The sequence below is a fragment of the Parasteatoda tepidariorum genome, chromosome 1 (assembly GCF_982258835.1).
Source record: "Parasteatoda tepidariorum strain Cologne lab strain chromosome 1, Ptep-v5.0, whole genome shotgun sequence".
NCBI lineage: Eukaryota > Metazoa > Arthropoda > Arachnida > Araneae > Theridiidae > Parasteatoda > Parasteatoda tepidariorum.
This window is the reverse complement of record NC_141755.1, coordinates 9533624-9556744: the sequence shown is the minus strand read 5'-3', so window position 1 is coordinate 9556744 and position 23121 is coordinate 9533624. Positions and strand designations below refer to the sequence as shown.

The following is a 23121-nucleotide window of genomic DNA, read 5'->3' as shown; positions in this document are numbered from 1 at the left end:
TGACATTAGAATCATTCACCATTAGAATCACCATAGTACGGCGTGGTTAAGATTAAAAGTAAGTCGCGAGTTAAAAATTAAGTCACTATCGAAGAAACCAGGTTTTGTCAAAAAAATCATGGCTGCACAATTTCGTGACCAATGACATGATGTTGAAAGGGGGCATTTAATTCCACGACAATCTAGTATTCCATCGATTTGAAGCTGAGAAGGATTCATGCCGCGATCGTGGACCAAGTGCCGGTCCTTCACAACGGAAACTTAATGTTTTAACTGCTGTTCCATAGCGAGTAAATCTGTTCATATCAGAGTTTATATCTATATCATTGCTCATACACTCTCAGAAATAAGAGTCTCCCTTTTGATGATTCATCAATCCTAGAGCAGTATTTCTCTAATTTTGAGAATCATTTCGTCACGAAATCACGTAATTAGTGACGAAACGCGAACTCTTAAATACATGACGAAAATGTTTCCTCTACTCGAAACCACATCGTAGTGCATTGTGAGAGCTTGCTAACTAGAATGACGAAACAAGAATAGAAATTAGACAATCAAAACTAAAGTGACGAATTACGTCCACCGGCCTGCATGTTGCCCAAGTGCTGGCGTCCTACCGTGAAAATCTGGGTTTCGAATCCCGCTTCGGACATGGGTGTAATTTATTTCTTTGTTCTATCTGTACATTTGTGTTATGTCGCCTATATGGTGCCCACGTTAAATTGATTATTCGAAAAGTTAGACTCACTAAGTACTACAAGTTTTTTTTTTTTTTTTTTTTGAAAAATAGATTAACAACAAATTGTAATTATTTTGATAAAACCCATTTCTTCGAAGAATTGATGATTGTTATTTCGCCCTTTGACGAAATTTATACTCGGAGCATATAACTGAAAAGAAGAAAAACGTCGAAAACGTAGAACATTTCGTAATATTTGAGTATTGCCCTTGAGTCGCGATGGTTCAGGGAAGAGCGCTCGCCTTCCAATTAGATGAACACGGTTCGAATCCTGGCAATGGCTGATCGATACGAATTCCTCGTCCGGCTTTCACCGATCACAGTGGTGACGCGAAATATCCTCAGTGGTAGACGGATCATGGGTTAGAGTTCCCTTGCCCGCAGCCTAACCGTAGGAGGTTCTCGTGGTGTTCCTCTCCACGTAACACTAATGCGGATTCGTTCCAGCAAAAAAGTCCTCCACGAAGGCAACTTTCTCCAAATAGTTAATCCAGGACTTTCCTTATCTTCTGAATTGTGTTCAAAATAACATGGCTACTTAGTTGAACATTAGTTGTCGTAAATTAAAAAATTGGGTCGGCTGTTCAACGACGGTTACAAAATATAAAATAAAATAAAATGTATCCCTCTAAGAATTTCCATCAATGTACAAAAAATAATAAATATCAGTATCTTTTGCTTAGGGTCCAACATTTTATTCATTTTAACTTGTTTGCCCAGTTGATTATATTTGTGATCACCTTGTTTTTACCTTTTTGCTTTTGTGTTATATTAAATTCATAACTCAATTCGTTTTCATCCATTTGGAAAAACACAATGCCATTTGCGCTTAGAACCACTTCTGATTCTTGGAATATTAAATTACTTTATTCAATCATTACTTATATAATCATAGTTTTATATAAATTTAAATGAAAGCAAAATAACTTTTTTTTGTTTACAATTAAATATAAAAAAGAAGATAAAATTCCGCAAAAAAAAAAACCAAATTTCACCATCTACATAAAATATCCAATCGCAGTATAACTCTAGTTTATGGCAGCCCTATTATGAACAGTGCTCTACCTCTGTCATCTGGCTTGCATTTTAACCCCCCAACTCCTTTCTTATTTCCTCACTAAAATATCCGGCTTATAAATTTCCGTCCCTATCTTTCCGGAATGGACACTTTACCCCGAATTTTTTCCTCTTTTTCTCTGGTATTTTTTCCTGCATCATTTCATGTTATCCGGTCAGTCCTGGAGCTGGACTCCTTTCTTAAACCAATAACTAAGATTTAGTGGCCTCGTAAATTTGCAATGTCACAGAAAAGAGGGGACGATACTTGGAAGCCGGATTTTTTTTTCCAGCCCTGCATAGATTGGCAACTGAGAAGATTTACTGATGGTATGGTCACAGTTATGAATCAACCAGTATGTAAAGAAGCTGCAATTTTTTTCTATTTTTAGTTTCTGTATAGACGAACACAACATAAGTTGACATTTGATACACTGCTCTACGCTTTATTTAATGTTTCTGCATTCAAAACTAAAATTTACTGTTAAAATATTCAGTTTTAAATATTGACTTGAATTTTATTGTATAACTTTTGAATTTATTTCATTTATCTTATTTGTTTAAAACTATTTATAATTTATTTTAATTGACTTAAAGTAATTCAGCGAATGAAAACAACTATTTTACTGAAATACAGTAAATAGAAATTAAACTTTATTAAGTTACATTTCTACAAATTTTCCCTATGTCAAATAAATGAATATATTTTTCTATAATTTTAAAGTAGATGATTTAAATTCTGCATTTTATCCACAAGTTCATTAAAAATACCACGTTTGATTTTAGATCAAATAGAATATGTTTTTAAGCATTTATAAATTGCATGGTGCCTTGAAAGATGGAATTTAAATTGTGCAAAATTTGATTAATTTTCAGTAATCATGATTAGCAAAAGACATTATATGTCTTTTTCTAGAATAATTTATTTTATATTTTTTTTCCATTTGATTGACTGTGTTAAAAATAGTAGATTTTTAATCTCGTTTTTTTAACTATCTGAATACTATTCCTCGATTCTTAATTTCCATAATTTTTCGAAAATATATAACCAAGAATAAAAGAAAAATATCGCACTTTAAAATATGACTTTTGATATTTTAATATTTCCTTCTAGAGTTTGCCGTTCCAATAATTTTCTATTAAACAGAATATAAATCGATTTAATTAAACTTAAATTACTGTATACGGGATATATACTTTGATATTTAAACAAAAAATTCTCATCTCGATCGGATAATGAATCATTAAAATCTAAAGATTCAAAGACTTATTTATGAAAGCTTGAAAGGCTATTGTTCATCAAAATAAAAAATATGCCATACTAGTTCAATAATAATAAAAATTTGCAATTTTAAATATAACATATTCTCAAAACCAATCTAATTTAAGCTGTTTTGAAATAAAATATCATTTTCTGCAAAATATGAAACCAATTCGAAATAAGAAATAAATTTAAAAGTAATTAACTTCTATGAGTTACCGATTCTATAATATTACTCATGCATATTAATTTTTTAAAACTATTTGCGCACGTTATTACATCGCCCTGTAATTGAAATCATAGCTTTTCTGCCCCCCTTCATACGACACAGTGTGTATGCAATTTGCGAAAGCACGCTAACAAGCAGACGTGAGGTTGCAGAACATATTCACTTGGCAAATTAAGCAGCATAGAGCTGTCTCCTGAGTTCGGCCGAATCCCTGTCCTACTGCATTATAGTAGTTTAATATGACCGCTTGTTCTGGAATATGCAGGCTTGAGTACTTCGAATTAGAGGGTGTTACGAGAAGTTGCTTTGAACTCTCGCTTATGTACCCACCGAATGTGCCGCCGTATTTAATGTTTTCATACACTTCACAATAGCCTTTGTTAAACGCTAAAAATAAGTAGACTTTTGTCTTAAAGTACCTACTGCTTCACAAAAGTAATATTTTTTTGTAAACTTAATCGCCCTTCCTTAATAGTTAAGCAAAAGGTGACTTATAAAATGAAATTTAGCTTAACTTTTCTTTTACTTAATGTGGCAGCATGTATACGAGAGGATATTTCTTAAAAAAATATATTTGTGATTTGATAATTTAGAAAGGTAATTTTTTTTCTCTTACCACGTATTATAGGTTGAGTCTCTTTAAGAATACTCATTAAAAATTGAATCGTGAGAATTGAGGCAGTTGCAATTTTTTTTCAATTGAACTTGAGTTTAGGTTGTGCCTCATAGAGTTGAGAAAACTACAATCTTTTTTGCATTCACTACTAATACAGGTTGAAATTTTTAGAATTTAAAATATGACAGCGTTTCTTGAATTGATACAAGTATCAGGAAAACCTGGAGGTATTTTTAATAAATACCGTTAAATCCTTCTCTGTTACATTCGAAAGTTAAACATGCTTAAATGCTAAAGTCCAGACTTCTACAACAGTTATTCATTAGACATCGATAGCGTTTTAATTTTCCAAAAGCATAAATATTAATTTGCAAACACTCACACATAAATTTTTTACTTCAATTTTACCAGACTTCCAACCTTACAGGTTAATAATTTAGAAACCGCGAACAATCTAATTCATTAGTGTACACTGTTTTAATAATAATATTACTTTTTGTCAATTTCAAAATATACTTTCCACAGTTACATTTGCAGCATGAGTACAAAATCTTCCATACGTTAACCCCGTGACTACCACCTCTAAATTATTTCCAAAACAGTGCAAACTATATATATATATATTAAGAAAAAATTTTACTGATTATCGTTTTTCCATTTAAATATTAATTTATGATCTCTAAGTTATATGCTCTTTCTTTGACAAGCATTCAAAAACATACCTTAAGAGCTGTCCGTACAGAATATCTTGTAAATTCTTTATGAACAGCTGTGCTTTTTTTCCATGCTTTTCACCAAATTTGTATTCATCGCAGTATCCCAAATAAAATATGAACTCGAAATCTTTCATATAAAGCTTGAAACTGCTGCTTCTAAATTGTTTAAATCTAACTTCAGAATGATTTGAGTAGCTGCAAACATAGCTAAAGTCAAAGCTTGTACTTTTAATGACAGCATATCTATTTTCGAGACATTTCAGAAATATTTCCTAAAGGCTTACGATGTCCATAGGATATCGTATCACATACGTCAGATAGTGTGTCTCTAGACATTACGATAGAAGCTTTGTATGTATTGTCCACTCGAAAAGAGAAGCTATAGCTATAAATCTCTTAGCTCAAACTACGACATAAAGGACCACTTCATGTGATATTTGATCACGGAGGAATAAAATGGTCCGATGTCCTGACTATCTTTATTTTATTCTCTATATCTCTCCTTCTCTTAACAAAAACAAATCGGTTTAGTTTTTGAATGGAAGAATTTTTATTGGTTTTGGAATAGACAAACATAAAAGTGTATAGAATGTAGAGGATGCAATGTCCGAATAAGGAATACATCACTTTGTGTATGCTCTGTTAAATTTATTTTGTCGTTAAATTTATAGCGATTCGGGATCCTAGATTTGCTTTTAGTAACTGAGTTTATGAAGACATAGTTTGCGAAGGTTGAAAATAGCAGTTGATTTTTTGAAAAGAGCATCCAATTTTGTGGAGCAAAATTGATTTGTGAAGTAGAGATAGTTTCCATTCATTTAGAAAAAAAATAAAGGTTCGTACCACTGTCCATACTATATCTTCATACTGATGAAACGCTGGTGGAAGAAGCACTATAATACTCTGCACAACATGAAAAATGTCTTTTTGTTGTTTCTAAGCTGAAAAACTGACTGAAAATAATGAATCTATAATTATTTTTTGTTTACCCACACCATTTGTTTAAGAGACATTCACACTTTAGCTTTACTATTTTACGTATTTTAACAGCACACAATAATGATTAGAGCAAATGAAAGGCTCTTTCATAAGCAGTCAGGCCATCTCCAACTTTTCATCTTGGCAACGTCGACAATATTTTTGGCGTCAAAAGTATTATCTGCCTTCCAAAAGTTTCGAAGCTCTTGATGTGTTAGGAAGTCATTCAAAAAACCACTTGAAGACTGGTGACTTTTCTCCCACAAAACCAACACGTAAATACCATTGTGGTTTAAATCTTGTAGTACCAGGAGCCTTCCGGCACGATAGTGGGTGTTGCAGATTTGCACAGCATCTGCAAATTAATAGTTTTCATTGAAATGAAAAGAATCTATTTAAATATCTATAGGTTTATAATATAAGCTATAACACGGTGCATGTAAATAACGTAAATTTTTTAATGATTTATATCGAATAAAATCACTTCAAATGAGAAATATAATCCCTCAACAGCTATATAAACTTAGTAATTACTAAAATTTTGAGTAGTTAACAACAATACGCTCTTCTGTGAATTATAAAATTACAATAAGTAATCCCAACGCAAAACTACTAGCTATTCTGTTATAAGCCAAGATTTAAAACCATCGCTTACAGTTTTAATTTTGTGTTTAAATTTTCCTTCAACTTATATCTTGATCTAGAAATTTTAAATTGAACTAGAAGTTTTAAAATTAGATTTATAGATATTGTATGAAACTTCATGTTACTAATTTAAATTTTATTTTTTAGGTTTAGGATTGATGGACTAACAAATATTTGTTTGAGTAAGTAGCAGATTTATACTTATTATAAATATAGAACATAACTTAAAGTATTTGTGAATTACTTTCAGTTTGTTTGATATGGAAAGGATAAATGATATGGAGGATTTTAACCTTTTAATAAATATAAGCGAAACTGAACCAATATATTAATTTGAAATCAAAATCTGGAAATAATGTTCTCCTATATTTTTTTTTACAAATATGATTAATGACAAGTTCATTTTATAAAAACTTTATTTTTTCTAAGCTTTATATTTTTAATTGAAGCTTCGTTAATTAATTTTTTTCAGAAATGATATCTCACTCTTATTAATATAAACGAATGATTAACGATTAATAAATTAATAAACTATGTTTAAAATCCATTTTCTGAATATTATTTGATTCCAAACATAAGTGCTATTTCTATATCTTGGTTTTAAATTATTGTATTTGCTTTTAGTTTATGAAAATAAAGTGGTAATCCTGCAAACTGTTATATTTTAATAATTTGAAAGGTTTTATGCTCGCAAAAATATTTATTTCTAGAAAGTTTAAGGCAAAATGTTATGTTACTGGTTTTCAATTTTTACACAAAATCACTGTTTCATAAATAAACTCAATGAAATGATGGCAAAATTTCTCGGTAAACGGAATTGGTGGAAAAATGCATTGCAAAAAAAAATATCCAAGTAAAATTAGGATAAAAAGAATCGGCACCCTTGACGCATCATCTGTAAAATTAATTTTATCGTAAAATTAATTTTTACAGCAAATGTTTTTCAATCATTTTTAACAGTAATAATTATTTAACTGCAGTGATTCACTGGTTTTACATCAAATATTACTGTATAAAATGCGATGTATCAGATTTTTTTTGTTCCGTGAAATTTTACCGCTAAAAGTACCGGATCTCTGGATGCCGGTACAGTCATTTACTCTGATTTTAAGAATTTAGATCCCCTCCCCGATTCTTGTTGTCTTTGATTATTATTTTTGTATCAGTTAAGACATCAATATTTTAAGTCTATTTTTTTTCTACAGTTAAAATAATATTAATTTTTTTACCTAGAATTCTATTAAAACTGAACGGTTTTATATTAAACCGTTTCATTATAAACTATGCAGATAATGAAATTTAATTACATTAATTATTGCAGAATACCGTTCATTAAATTATCATTATAAGGTCTGAAAGAATATCCCTTCAATATTAAACATTTTTATGAACTGAACGATTACCAAAATTAAAATATTTTTGGCTCGCTCTTCAATTCACCGAACTCTTAGAAAAATGCAATATTAATAATTAAATCGCGAGATACGGAATACATTCTTAAATGAAAAAAAGATAAATACTCGAAGATGTACTTCTTTCTTCAATAGCTCCCTTTGTCTGAGGATTCTATATTTTCATTTGAGGAGAAAAATTTAAATAAGTGTTCTCCATAAAGTGATTAAATATTCTTTCGGTTGAGTACTTCACCTCTTTAACATCATTAGGCGTCAATTAAGTTTCTTACTTCCTCGTGCAAGTATTCCTATATTAGCCGTTTTCGGGGACCATTTTCTCGGGTCCTTAATGTGCCTTGATGCGCATGACCCTTTTATCTTATCATTCATCATTCCGTAATTAATTGCCACAACAGGGAAGATTAAAGTTATACCAAACTGTCCTCAACCCCTCTGTGGTGTTTAAAAGCTCATGGATTTTTATTTTTAGAAGTTTGGTGTTAGGAAAAAATCCATCCGAGAAACAGGAAGAGATGCCTCACACCAAACTGTTTCTTTTGTCGGTTGCATCGGAGGAAATGCCTATCCATTAGTGTAATCTTTAAGCGCCTTGTTTTTAAATGAATGATGCTAAAGTAAGTCCTTTTTATGGCTTGCAAATCCTTGACAAGTTACTTTGGATTAACTTTCTCTTGCAGTGCTCAGAATTTTATCCTACCATAATAGACAGAAGCACGTTTTACTAGAACAGATTACGTGAAAAGTAAATAAAAATCAGAAAAATTATGTATGTTTTGTGAACTGTAGTCAATAAATTCTGATTTTTTAATAAACGAAAATAGATTAAGTATCATACAAGCGACGATTTTTTTTTATTTATGTCTGAAAGAATATTTTACAGAGTCTCTTGCTTAAAGTACGTTCACCCAATTACAATACCATGAAACGTTCTAAAACATTCTAAATCGCTTTTATTTTAACGACAATCTGTAGTTATAACTACCATTGACGTGTCCAAAATCCGCTTGCCTCTTTCAATCGTAAAATTAACTCCTTCCATTTATTGTCATGATTTTGCTAACTATTCTTAAGCTGTTCCTTTATGTAAAGTATAACTAAACAGTTTTTTCTCTATATTAAGGAGAAAAAGAAGCTAGAGCGAAGCTTCTATTTTGAGAGTTTAACTAAACATTACATTTTGCTTTGCTGCACAAAAACTAATTGACTTACAGAAATTTGAAATTACGTAAGTGTGTAGAAAAACAAAAAAGGATTGCAATGGAATATACAAATTCAGTATTCTGAAGTTTAATTTCTCTTTTAACATACAACTAATTTTTTCTTATCAAATCCAAGTAATCGTTCATTTCATTACGATTACTAAATTAACAAAAAATTTTTACGTTTAAAATTATAATTATTCCATATCTTGTTAGCGAAATTATCTCTTTTTTTAAAAGAAAAAACGTTGTCTTTTAAGGGAGAGGGGGAAACAAGTATGCTTGAGAGTATATAGTAGCTGGTGGCGAAGCGAACAGGAAAGGGAACAACTTTGCTGTATAAATAAATACTGCCCTCAATCCTTTTGTGGCTTTTTAAAAGCTCATTGATACTAAATTTTTGGTTGATGTTGCAAATCTCCGTTGCTTAGCAACACTTAATCAGTTACACATAGCAACACTTAGTCAACTACTTAATCAGTTCTATGAAATCTGTCACTCTAAGAAAGTCTAATACTAGAATTGGGTTTGTCTTGTCTGGAAGGCCCCAACCAATCTAGTATATGGTCTAGTATAAGGGTGGAAGAACCTTTTTTTCTATTGGAATAAGACAGAGATCTCAAATTATTGTTATACTTAAAGTAATTTTTATGATTTGCAAATCCATGACAAACTTGTTTGAATTAGCTTTTTCTCAGAGTGCTCAAAATTGTGCCCTTATAATATAAGCGGAAACACGTATTATTAGAATATATTATATAAAAAATAAATAAATTGAATATTTTTTATGTATGACTAGAAGAATATGCTACAGAATCTCTCTCCTTCTATATATTAAGAGTATGAAAGATTAATGTTTAAGAAACTGTGACGTCATTAAAATGCATTTTCCAAAGTTTCTTCCTACAGTAGTGCCCTCTAGCTGCTGTATAATTAAAAGATTATGTCATACTGCTGGTTTGAAGAAAATACATCTGCAACATAAAATATAGCGTTTCTATTATTTCTTTCTGTTTACTCGGGTTCATTTTTTTCTCAATCATTTTCTGTTGTATATTATAAACTGAACAATTGTTAATAATATTAATAACACTATACAATAATTCAAAGAAAACGTATTTGTAATGCTGCAATCATTTATTTCCAAAGCCCAAGCATTGAAATATATATGTCAAAAATAATTTAAAAGCATTATTCTTTCTAGCTTCACTTAAATTTCTCAAAAAAGATTCAGGCATTAAAATTGAAATTTCTTGGAGTTGCTATAAATTAAATTCTCGAGCGTAAAAACTCAGATAACAATCATTTTGCTTTGTTTGCATCTGAGAAGTTCTGGAAGGGTTTAGATCTTACTAATGAGAGATACCAAGATACGAACATTAGCTTACCCCTTACACAGAGAGACAAATAAGAAATTATTTAAACGTTTGAATCGAATCTAATTTAAATACGAAAGTAAAAGCGCTAAAATGAGGTAGTAAGGGGAATATGTAGACAGAGAAAATGTGTGATGAATAACATTACAGTTTTGTTTTAATGATAAAGATTTAAATTTGGTATTTAAATATTACTTTCTAACAATAATGAATAGTTATGTTTATACATTATTCCTAAATGAAAATCAGTATTTATTTAAACTGTTTTTACTTCGTTTATTAAAATCAGACTCATACTGCAAAGTTTAGAAAAGTATAGCGTAGTTTTTTTTTTTTTAACAGTTTTAAGCGTCATGTTAGTGTGCATACAACGAATAGAATTTCTGCTCATAATAAGGTCTCCCGGGATTGTTTTCCCTGGAGGTTTAATTCACATTAATGATATTCGTTTCCATTTTGCAAACATTGTAAACTTTGAACCATTTTTTTCTCCAATTATTAATCTGCATCTGAAGGCGTGAAGGGGTACCGGGGATTCCCCAGTCTGAGGAACAGTGTACTGTTTAAAAAAAAATATTATGAAACTTTGTAACTGTGTCCTACATCGCTTTGGGAAATTGGGAGCCCTAACATGCCGCCAGCCGACAAACAGACGAATCCGGGGTAATACGCGCTTTATCTTGCAAGCCAACACGCTTTCGTACTCTTACTCAGTCCCAATGGAACTCATCAAGGGCTCAGTTGCTAGTCCCCGTGATAATTAATCTTCTCGGAAAGAAGGACCTATACAACTCCACAGAGCAAAAGATTGCAAACTATTTTTTTCCCTTATTTCAGTTCTTCCGCTTCATGCGAAAACTTTGATCATTAGCGATGCATGTGCGTGTGTGTATTTCTATCTAAAGGTCACAGATGCGCCGATTGTTTTATTATTTTTTGAGATTTCTGAAGAAGCAGCTTCAGGGTAATGGCTAAATGATTTCTTCAATGAAAATTATTCTTTAGAGTACCTAAAATGGAATTTAAAGTATAATTGTTCCATAGTTTAAAGAGTATGTTTGTCTGACTGTTATCATCACTTGGGAGGTATATGGACTTGTTATAACAAATAAGATTATTCGACCTAATAATTTAATTAATATATATATATATATATATATATATATATATATATATATATATATATATATATATATATATATATATATATATATATATATATATATATATATATATATATATTTATATGTAATACAAAAATTAAAAATACTTTTGTATTAATAAAAGCATTAAAACTTCATTCGTTTTCATAAAATATCTTTGGTAAAGGATAAGGGTAGAAATTCTATTTTGGGACTTCAAGGCTAAAAACATGCCAATGAATAATAATTAGATTTATATTTCAAAAGAGAAGTTATTTTAAGATCTTTCACTTCCATATAAGGAAAGATTAAACGATTTTCTATGAGTAATAAATAATTTAGTTGAGGCGTAAGAATACAAAAAAAAGGCAATAATGACTGGCCTCTTCGCAACTTTTAATCATCCTATATAACGCAGGAGCAATGTTTTTGGCGTGGCTTTTTGTTGTTTATCATGCTTACAAATTAAACTCAGTCAGATCTGACTGAAACTCTCCCTCTCTGGCTGGAGAGGGGTGAAACTGCTATTTCACCATTGTTTAATAAAGTAAAAGATTATGCCGAAACTGGACTCCTTAATCATGCTGTTTTGACTTCTAATTAACTAAAAAATAACGGTGTGGATCCACCGTTATTTCATATATATATATATATATATATATATATATATATATATATATATATATATATATATATATATATATATATATATATATATATATATATATATTCTTTTGGGGTAAGTTGATTCATTCTTTAGTCTAATCTTCAACGATTTTTCGCAAAAAGAAATAAAATTGGAATTTCATCCATGAATATGATCCGATTGAAAAAAAGTAAATGCCCTTACAGCATAATTTTCATAAGCAAAAGATAAAACGAAATAGATGGCGCCGAGAAGCTGCTAGATAGCATTTCTGTTCATTTGTTAACTTTATTACTTTTTTTTTCATTTCATTAAATCTTTTTTGTTCTTTTTACTACCTCCTTAATCATTTGATTACATTTTTGACTATTAAATTACAGCACAGAGGAAGAAAAAAAAATCAGTAAAAGTTACAGTTGGGGAGAAATAGTTTCCTTTGATTTTTTTTCCTATTTTCCTTAACAGTGACAATTCTATTTATAATGGTGAGTAAATCCTAATTTTTAAAAGTGCACTGAGAATGCCAGACGAAGTCAATTTAAAATATATTCTTTTGTTTTATCTTTAAACCATCTATTTCCTTTTTTATCTTTAACTGTATCAACCGAAAAAGCTTTATTACACATTTAGAAGTGAATTTAATAAACACAACTCATTTGCAACTCAAAGTTCTGATATATTCCAGGAAGTGTATTAGCTTTCAGTAGGAATTTTTCTGAATTCTTCTAAAAGTTTATGAGTAAATTACAGAAAAGTTACTGACTTTTAGTGGAAAGGTTTCTTAAGAATGTTTTCGTTTTTTTTTTCCTTTAACAGAAATATCACTGGTGCAATTTGGGCACATTAGCTGTTCATGGTTTTTCAGAAACACTCCTAAATACATTTTAAACTGTACTAAGGATAATAAATAAATATTACAGAAAAATACTGTTAAATAAGGGATAAAAAAAATATATTATAGAAAAGTTCCTCTCAACCTTTATAAATCTTATGCTGAAGACAACCACACAGTGGCGTGCGCAGAATTTTTTCAAGGGGGGTGGTCATAATTTTCTGAAACTACTAAAAGAAATTCGAGTCTGTAATAAAGCACTTTCCCTAATTTAGACAGCTAGACAATTTTGACTTTTTATTTAGACAACATTGTTTAGTTAAATTTTGATTTGATTTTTTAAGTTTAAGAACATAATGTAATATCTTCTGAAAAAAGTCCAATGTCATATGGGTGTAACACTTTGAGGGCCACTTTCACATTCATCAGATTTTGTTATGCTAGAAGCGTTTTCTTCAACGGAAGTATCACATTTCTGTTCCCCCTTATATACAAATTTTCACCGCATCTCCAAAATTCTCGAATTGTTTCAAAGACGACAGAACGTCTAGGATTCCAGAATCATCGCGTAAAGACCTCGCGAATGACAGCCAGTCTCGAAAACTGTACTGACAAGACAGAAAGGAACCAGTCCGTAACAGTATCACGTGAATTTGGTTTCAAAAGTACAACCCTATTGTAGTAAATGTTTTTTCAGTATTCTGAGAAATGCGGTGAGAAAAAAAAAGTAGGCATAAGGCAAATAAAAATATATAGTCTTAAAAAATAATAGCTCGCATAATTTCTACTAAAATTTTTATTTTTGCCATTTTGTCTGAGCTCAAGGGGAGTGTTTAAACCCCTAAACCCCTCCCTTGCGTACGCCACTGCAACCACATAATTCTGGATCTTCATGGCCAATAAGAATATATTGTAAGGGCTTGAAAAAGGGTTTAGAACATTTTTTTGTAAGTTATATAGAGATAACGTGTAAACATAGAACAACCGCATCAAAATCAGTTCATATACTGAAAAGATATTTCCTTTTAATCTTAAATCTGATATTTCGTATCATTTTACCTGTAAATAATAAATTATAAAACTCAATTTTACTTCATTCTTTCTCCCCTCACCCCGATTTCCTAAAGGTATAACTTTAAAATTTTAATCACTTCAAAATAAGTAGATAAATATTATATGAAACTCTCCGCGATGATAACCTGACAATATTCCATAGTATCGAAAAATAAATTCCATCTTCTTCCAAAATGCTTTTCAAAAATATTTTTCTTTCCGAATTTTAATAACTATTTTGAAAAGATGCCCTGCAGAACTGACAAGTAATGCATTCATGAAAGCTACACCGGGTCCCTAAGTTAAATTCTCATTGAGTAGAAGTCGAAAACTCACTTTGGTTTTTCGATATATATCCCAAAGAAATCTACGATTTTTTTTTCCCCCCAGCCAAGCTTCATCGACAGAATTATGTACCGAGTTTGATGACTTTTCATCGAAAATGACTTTAGAATCTTCTTTTTTTTTTCTTCCCTATTTCCAATATTTCCGTCACTTTTCCTTTCTTGAAGCGTTTTGGTACTTACTTTCCCCCCTTTTTTTGGTGACTGTTGATGTGGGTGGTCTTTTGATGAAGACGGTAAAAAGAGGATTTTTTTTTCTTCTCTTTCCAGAAGTCAAGTGATCATCTCTATTACAATAGTAAGTGTCAAATGGTGTTGGTGTATTATGAGAGATAAAATCTGGCCAATCTTTTGAAATATCCGGCGAAATATGACAAGAACGGGGTCCTTTATTTAGCCCCAGAACAATTCCTGAATAGTCATATTATGAAAGTGAATTAAAGAAAAAAAAACATATAATTTCCAGCTGTTATTATTAACAGTCATTTTTACTCTAAAAGATAAAAACTGGTAACTTAATGACTTCATTTTTTTTCTTTGGTAAAACAAACACGTCTCTATTCATCTAAATATATTACTAATATAAACTATTAAGTTTCGATTTCAAGTAATGCTTTTGCTATACTCTTTCAAAAAACTAAAATACAAATCACACTAGAAATTATCAACTAAGTATAAGCTTTTGTTTTTAACAAATTTTTTTTTTTAAATGTTAGATTTAGGAGAAAAAATTGAAGGCTTCAATTTATCCTAATGCTATATTATTCAAAGATATGTATAAAACTTAGACCTTGAATCGTTTCCATGTGACTTATAATATAATTTAGAACAAAAATTTAATGTAAATGGTCCTATTGCTGCTTCATGCTTGTTCAATGTTTCAAAAAACAAGTATTTTTTGATTTTTAGCTTCCTGATTGTCATTTTTTTAAAATCATTACTATTTTCACGGTCTGTTTTTTTCACTTGGTGTTCACCTTCGAAGTGAAAGTCTAATAAAATAGCTGATGAAATTGATTGATTGTATTGTTCAACTGATACATGTTCATTGTACAAACTGTGGTCAAATATCTCTCCGAATTAGATGTTAAACATTCCCAAAAGTTGGGTGAATGAACACTTTTTATAAAAAATTTAAGCCAAATAGAGCTTTTATATACACTTTAAAGGGTGTGCGAAAGCTCTAAATACCAGAAATGCAATAAGTTTGCAACAAGATCACTCGTCTTTTCACCCTACATTAAATATTTTCTGCTCTGAAAACTCCAATGTTGGCACGGTTTATTTCCTCTGTAATTATTTACAATCGATAACGAGTTGGCAGGTGTTTGCGATTGTCTTCAATAGTGCTTTTCAACTACAGAAACTGATTGTCTTCAATAGTTCTTTTCAACTACAGAAATTGATTGTCTTCAATAGTGCTTTTCAACTACAGAAACTGATTGTCTTCAATAGTGATTTTCATCTACAGAAGCTAAAGTCAACTGTTAAAAATATATATGTATGCATTATTAATGTATGTATATTATATATTTGAAATAAGTATATTTATATCTTAATTTTCTATTTTCTGCAAACTGTATTAAATAATTTTATAATGTATAATTTCTATCAGCTACTTCTCTCCTAATCCTAGTTTGAATTCGTCTCTGCTACGCGTATATTTGATTTACTATGTTTGATAATAATACATGTATGCTATATCTATGAAATAAGGATAATTATTTCTTAATTTTAAAAATTCTGAAAACTGTATTAAATAATTTTATAATGTCTAATTTCTATCCGCTCTTTCTCTGTTAAGCCTAGTTCGAATTCATTTCTGCTAACGCGTATGTTTGATTTACAAACTATTTTTATTTTAAGAATTAAGTGTATGTATGCAACCTAAACTACTGATTCTTACTATATATTGTCTGGCAAAAGTAACTTTACTGATTCGTACGTGCATCATAGCTTACTCTAATTATAAATTTAAGTGTTATTAAATAACAAATATGATGGTTGGTAGCGGCTATTTGCACTAAGTGTAAAAGAACATTCTAGGTGCTCACAGCCCCAGATTGTGTTTTGTTGCAGCAGGTGTAAGTTACCACCACTTAGGTGTAAGTTAGTTGCCACCTTTTTTGGTGCTCAGGAACACGAATACTTTTTTTTAACAACTTATCTTTTGGCATGCAGAAGTGAAGATTGCAGAGCTGATTGCTGCCTGTATTTCATTTCATACTTTGTCATGAAGTAGCTAATTTAAATTACTGTAACAATTCGGGAGTAATTGTTAGAAAGAAGCTCATTATTTCAACAAGCATTTCAACATTTACGTTACATTTTGTGATAGGTTGAGATTTAAGTTCTAGCCTTTGTTATAATTTATATAAAAAAGAAAAGGTATTAAACTAAAAGAACTGAGTTTTTATACTCGATGAAAGTGGAACGAGTGAACACAGTGATATGAAATGATTTGTGCATGCTGTTTCGGTGGTAGGCGATCGATAGTACCTATATATAGCAAAAGAATAAACTTCAAATAAGCTTATTTTCAAATTTAAATGTTCAAAATTGCTTCAAATTACAATCACGAAGCAACCATTTAATTCCTACATAGAAAATAAATTATTATTAAGCAATTGTTAACGATATTTAGCTTAATACAAAATATTAAACTTCTATTCAAGAGAACATACTTTTATTTAGTGACAAAAAATTAAAGCTATCACTGACTGGATGATACTAAACTTTGGTGCAAGGAAGTACTTTAAACTAAAAATTTTATTTGCAATGGCAAAAACAGAAATCTGGCAATGTCACGTCTCGCAATTTTTTTTTCGAATCCTAGCCGCACAAAAGAAATTCAATAGCATCGCAGTAAACGAAACGAAGAACCAATCAGCGAGGTGCTTGGGTCACAAAATAACCACAAAAGAAAACTGTATTTACAAAGCATCTGCTGGTCAGCATGATATTATATTAATAAGGAAAGATACGTTCGTATCTCCTGGGGTTATGTACTTAGAACCTTTATATGCCCCCTTGGGACCCCATAGAAAGGAAACTACCAGGGAATGGTCTGTGTTTCTGGAAATGGACTCCGGTGAAGGGGAATGGGTATAAATTGAATTTCCTCAAGATCTCCTACTCGGTTGTCTTAATTCAACCAAGTCATGCGATATTTCCCTTTTATAAGCCGTGAGCATTTGCTATTTTTGGGAAGGAAAAATAACTGAATTTGCAGAAATGAAGATTGCAGAGCTGATTGCTGCCTGTATTTCATTTCATACTTAGTCACGAAGTCGTTTTTCCAATATAATGATTTTAGAAATCCAGATATTGTCTAGTGAAAAACAATTTACTTTACTTAATAAAAAGTGAGTAACCATTCACGCATAAACAGCGTGTAACAGTTAACCACAATCACTTCTCACAATGTATATCACTACTCTGTAAACCAGTGTAAATTGGCATTGTGCCAGTTTATAAATGCCTCCTTTAGTTGTTAATTTGATAGTTGATAAACCTGCAAATGATGAAAATGAGTTCATGATATTTTAAACAACGGAGAAAAACTGGATTTGCAAGAGATTCAAGAGCTAATTACTGTGTGTGATTTTAGATACAGTGATTTGTTTGAATTAACAATGATTTGTGTAGAAGGAACAATAATTAATTTACTTTATATACTAACAGCAACTAATACAATTTTGTGAACAGTGTAGCAATTAACACATGAACAAATGAAGTAATTCATGGATTACTACACAGTTAAAATTTTCATTTTACAATTATGGTAAAATAAATGGCAGCTGTCTGTTCATCCGATTAACCGTAAAAATTACGGTAAAGACAATTTTTTTCCTTTGTGGTTTTGAAAACATTTACGAAAAGTACAGTTATAAAACCAGGAATACAAAACTATACAGTTTTTTAGCTATTAACAACTAGCATTTTTCATAAAAGTAAAGAATAGTTAATTATTTAACTAGCCATAGGAGCTCGGCATTCCGTAAGGTAATAGGCATTGGAGAGTACCGAACACTGGAAATTCTTCATGTGTTGAATGGAGTGGAGGAAATAGTGTGGTGTCAACACTAGGACTCGAACTCCAGTTCTGCCGGTCACGAGATTAACAGATAAGCCCGCTCGGCTATGATATGTAGTACTCAGTTGTGAAGAATTAAGTTGCTTCATTAGGTGGTTCTAGAGGGTGAGATAAGATTTATGGTTGCTTAACCGTATTAGGTGAAAGCAGTTAATAAACAGTTTTTCGCAAACTTTGATGAAATATGGTAAAATAACCATTCACTAAATTGTTATTTAACCATTTTTTCCGAAAAATTTCTAACAGTGTACTCACAATGTAAGCTAAATTACTACTCACGGCAATTGGCAAAGTGCCAGTTAATATATGCATTAGTTTGTTGACAAAGATACAGTGAATTCGCATTTAAAAGAAGAGTATAAGCTCCTGTTGCTTTAGCTAAAGAAAAATAACTACTTTTACTAATTTGTAGATTCTAGAACTGATTACTTTCTGCGTGATATTTCACACGTTATCTTGAATTAGTAATACTCGTAGTTTTCAGCTATCGAATAAGTAAGAAATAATTTACAAATTTTTATATACAGTGTATACAGTGTTTAACAAGTCACGCAAACTTTTAAACCGTGTGCAATAATTTCATTTTTAACGGATTTTCAAAATCACGGCTTTTTCATTTACGAGCTGAGTGCTAATTTTTAAAGGATCATTTTGCTACTAAAATTATAGTAAGTTTGCATCAAACTGAGGAAAATAATCTGCTTTTTTTATTTATTTATTTTTCTTTTTTAGTTAAAAATGAATAATTTGCATTCGTTGAATTTTATAATCTAGTAATGGATACTGTCTGTATTTAATTTTAGTGTTACAATTCCGATAAACTTTCTGCAACCTCAAGTATTCTAAAGTATTAAAATGACTAATGCATCCATTTAAATTAAACCATATAAACGAGTGATCAAATTTTACAAAGACTCCTTTGCACAATACTATGTTACAACAAAAAAGTACGGTAACACGTTTTCACATGATGGTGCAGAACCACGGTGGCTCGAAGAATAGAACGTTCACCTCTAAATAAAGTGTCCCAGGTTCGAATTCCAGCAATTGCTTGTCGATTTTAATTATATATCCAACTCGCACTGACCACAGTGCTGACATAAAATATTCTCAGTGATAGACGGATCATAAGTTACAGTTCCCTTGCTGTCACGAAAACTATAGGAGGTTTTTTTTCCCTCCAGTTAAAGCAGGTACGGTTTAGTTCTATCAAAAATTCCTACTTCGAAGACTAGTTTCTGGAAAGCACGATCCAGAAGTTCCCCTGCCTTTTGAATTGGATTCGAAATTACAAGGCTACGCAGTTGAACATTGATAGTCGTAAACTCAGAATTTGGTGGGTTGCTCAACGCCGGTTATAAAATACAAAATAAAATACTATGGTCAAACATATTGAAAATTTCTAACACTGTAACTTAAAATATACTTCTATTCCATGAGTTATAATTCGAATTGTTCCTAATCTATGAACGTCACAACAATAAGTATAGAAAGTATAATATTATTTTATTTTTGAATTCAGAGAATTGATGAACAATATATCTTCACTTTCCCATTTTATCATTCATTGATTGTCTCTAAAAAGTGACTTCGTAAATGAAATGAACACACGAAACCGCAGTGAGATATACACATTGAGATGAAACAGTTTGGGCTTACGTTTCCTGAATTTCCAAGTAATCTGCGAGCTCTTTAATGATGCGGTCACCATGATGCTTGTTTCCATGACAACTCAGAGGTAAAGGAGATCATTTTCAGATGACACCCACGCAAACATTGTTCCACAGATCTGTTTAATGCCACCTTCAGGAAATTGGAAGTGTGCGATGGTTAGAGACAATTTGCACCAGATGGAGTTAGCTTTTCAAAAAATGTGACGATGGTTTTTATTAATTATATACATGTGCACGAGTCCTGACACTGATTGAGAGATTGGATGTATTAAGTTGGATGTACTATGCATCACAAAAAAGTGATGGTCACACAATATCAGTAATTAAAATAATCGGTATATCCCATGCCTATAATCTGTATGCCTAAAACAAATCGATTCACTTCTTTTGTGTTAAACATTATAGCGTAATAGTTGTTGTCACCATGTAGTGTGTTGCATTCCGGAAAATAAAATAAGGAACAAAATTTTGTCAAAGCTCCGAATAAGTAAGTGAAAATGATTTCACGTAGTGGATCTAAAATTGTGCATGAGCTGTAGCATCACCCTGGTGCTATAGCCCTTGCACAGCCTCATTTTATATTTTTAACCATTCTTCTTCCATTGCTCACCTTTTTCTTGAAGTTTAAATAGTTTCAAGTCCTCATTTTTAGCCATTCTTTTTCCGTTAGCTAACTTTTTCTTAGAGTTTAAGTAGTTTCAAGTCCTCATCTACGAAATTGGAAAGTCCGATTAAGAAATCAGTTGATCAGTTCTTTAATAAGGAATTCTAAGTGCCTGCCTCATGTTAAAATATATTACTATTTTATTTAAATTAAATTCCAGCAAAAAGAAAATAGCCTCGACGTAGATGTGACAAACTATTATTATTAATAATAATAATAATAATAATAATAATATTAGCTCAATGCCCATCCTGATCAGACTTGCCATTCTGAGTAAGATTGTACAATATACACTGTAAAATATTCCGGATCAAATTACGGGGAAAAGTACCGGCAGCCTAAGTGCCTATCCTTTTTACCATGAAATCCATTTTTACCGGAGCATGTTCCGGACCAAAAAATCCAACATACCGTATAATAATTTATCTTTCGGAAGTGCCTGCCCTTTATATCATAGTTTCCTGTGAAATTCCTTACAGTTTAGGGGATTATACAATACGATTATACAATGAATGACATTTTTTCAGGTGTCAGTATACGCGTGTGTAGCAAAGCCGATTTCAGATCACCTAACTTGCAAATGAAAGGGTACCAGTACATAATGGTGCAGTAAACTGATAATGCTTTAGCCATCTAAGTTGCTTAAAACACCACCAAACTCTAAAGTAGGTGCTAAAATAGAGTTCTATAAGTCCTAAGTCCTGAGCAGCTGATTCATTATGTTCGTCCGTTCAATTAAATCAACACAGTCTCCGTTGGACGAGAAATAATGCAGTAGTGATCTGAATCAGAGAGCAGTTTTTGCAAGTTTGACGAAACAAAAAACGTGGATTGTTTGTAGTTTGTAAGATCATCAACGGTCAAAGAAATATATCTGCTAATACGCTGCTGTGCTTGGGATGATTTCATACGGAGAAAATCTTTATGCGTTTACCATTGATGCTAAAAACAGAATGCATAACTATTTTTAATTAACTTTTCCCAAAACACTATGGTTATAATATACTGATACATTTTTTATGCTAATACACCAATTATCTTACTTTAAAAACCACTTAACTCATTTATTGGATGGAATGACTATTTTTTTATGCATGGTTTAAAACTTTACAATAGAAATGATTAATCATATGTGTGTGATTCTTCTTCTTAAGATTAATGCATAAGAAATATAATGCTCTTCGTAAAAATAACAAACTTTCTGAATAACTTTTGTTCCAATGATCGGATTTTTTGCAGTGATGGTTTGAGGGCTTAATTTCAAATATACCAATTTGTGCAGATGATATTTTAAATTACCAAACTAGACACAAAAAAGTTATTTCTGCTTATAAATATCTCTTTTATCGACGATATAGGATTCTTGACTATCAAAATATGGGGCTATCAGCAATCTGAAAAATATAGTCATAATAGTTTACACAAGAAAGTAGTCAAAGGTTTGGATCACTTTATATTAATTTCCCTCTTGCGAATTTCACTCGGAAATTTTCCATGTGAATCCAAAAATGTCTGTTCACGGTTATAAAATTCATTTATCCAAAGGCAATTCCACATGAAAAACTGTTTTTAATAATTGTTATTATTTAATTATAGAAAAGAAATGAATTGTAAAGTTTATACAATTTTTCCTAGTTACGAAATTTTTACACTCCAAGCGTTAGGGCCCCGGGTAAAATTGTAAGGAAATTTTCGTGCAACTCGCAATTTTTCCTTTCAATAACATGGATAGAATAGTTTTTTGATGTAGGAAAGCCTTCGTATGAAAGTTCGGAAAAAGCCTGGACTAGTTCAGGGGTTAAATAAAAAGATCTTTACAACATATACATCTGTACAACTCTTCATTTAATCCACTTTAAGAGGCCATAAAGCTTCATTCTAAACCAAACCATTAAGTAGCGCTGCATTTTATTTTTATTATCTCTGTAAACATTTTTAAAAACTAAATATAAAATTATTAATATTTTAATCTTTTTGCAATTTTATTCCTTTTGACTTTAAAATTCATCGAAAAATAAAATCCAGTATCATAAATTGAATTCCAGTATATTTGTTTCAAATAAAGTCGCGCTCTATAAAATATTATATAAATTTGTTTTTCATTCAGACTTTGTTAGAACTTAATATCTAGTATGACTTGCTACAAATACTTACTATTTTTATATATATATATATATATATATATATACTTTTTTTAGCGAAATACTTCAAAGTTTTTCATTGTAGAAAGAAAATCGATTTGTAACTTTTTTTAGTCCAATTTAACTGCTAGTGCACTCAAGTGAGTTGAAACCTAACTTTTTACTTTTCTCAGTAACTTTTCTTCGCTATATATAGAGGTAACGTCGTCATGCGTCATATCAAATTCTTCTTAGTTCACTATGAATACTCGATCTCTGCTAATGATAGTAAGGCTTACGTCTGAGTTACCATGGTAACAA

At 30.8% G+C, this 23121-nt stretch overlaps 1 protein-coding gene across 2 annotated transcripts in view; it reads left to right on the top strand.

The window, feature by feature from the left end:
* Positions 1 to 23121, top strand: part of LOC107436783 (teneurin-m) — a 579494-nt gene that overhangs the window by 187726 nt on the left and 368647 nt on the right. For both annotated transcript variants that reach the window (XM_043049130.3, XM_087159056.1), the window contains exon 3: positions 6388 to 6422. The gene's annotated coding sequence lies outside the window, so the exon portion shown is untranslated. The remainder of the gene's footprint in view (positions 1 to 6387; positions 6423 to 23121) is intronic.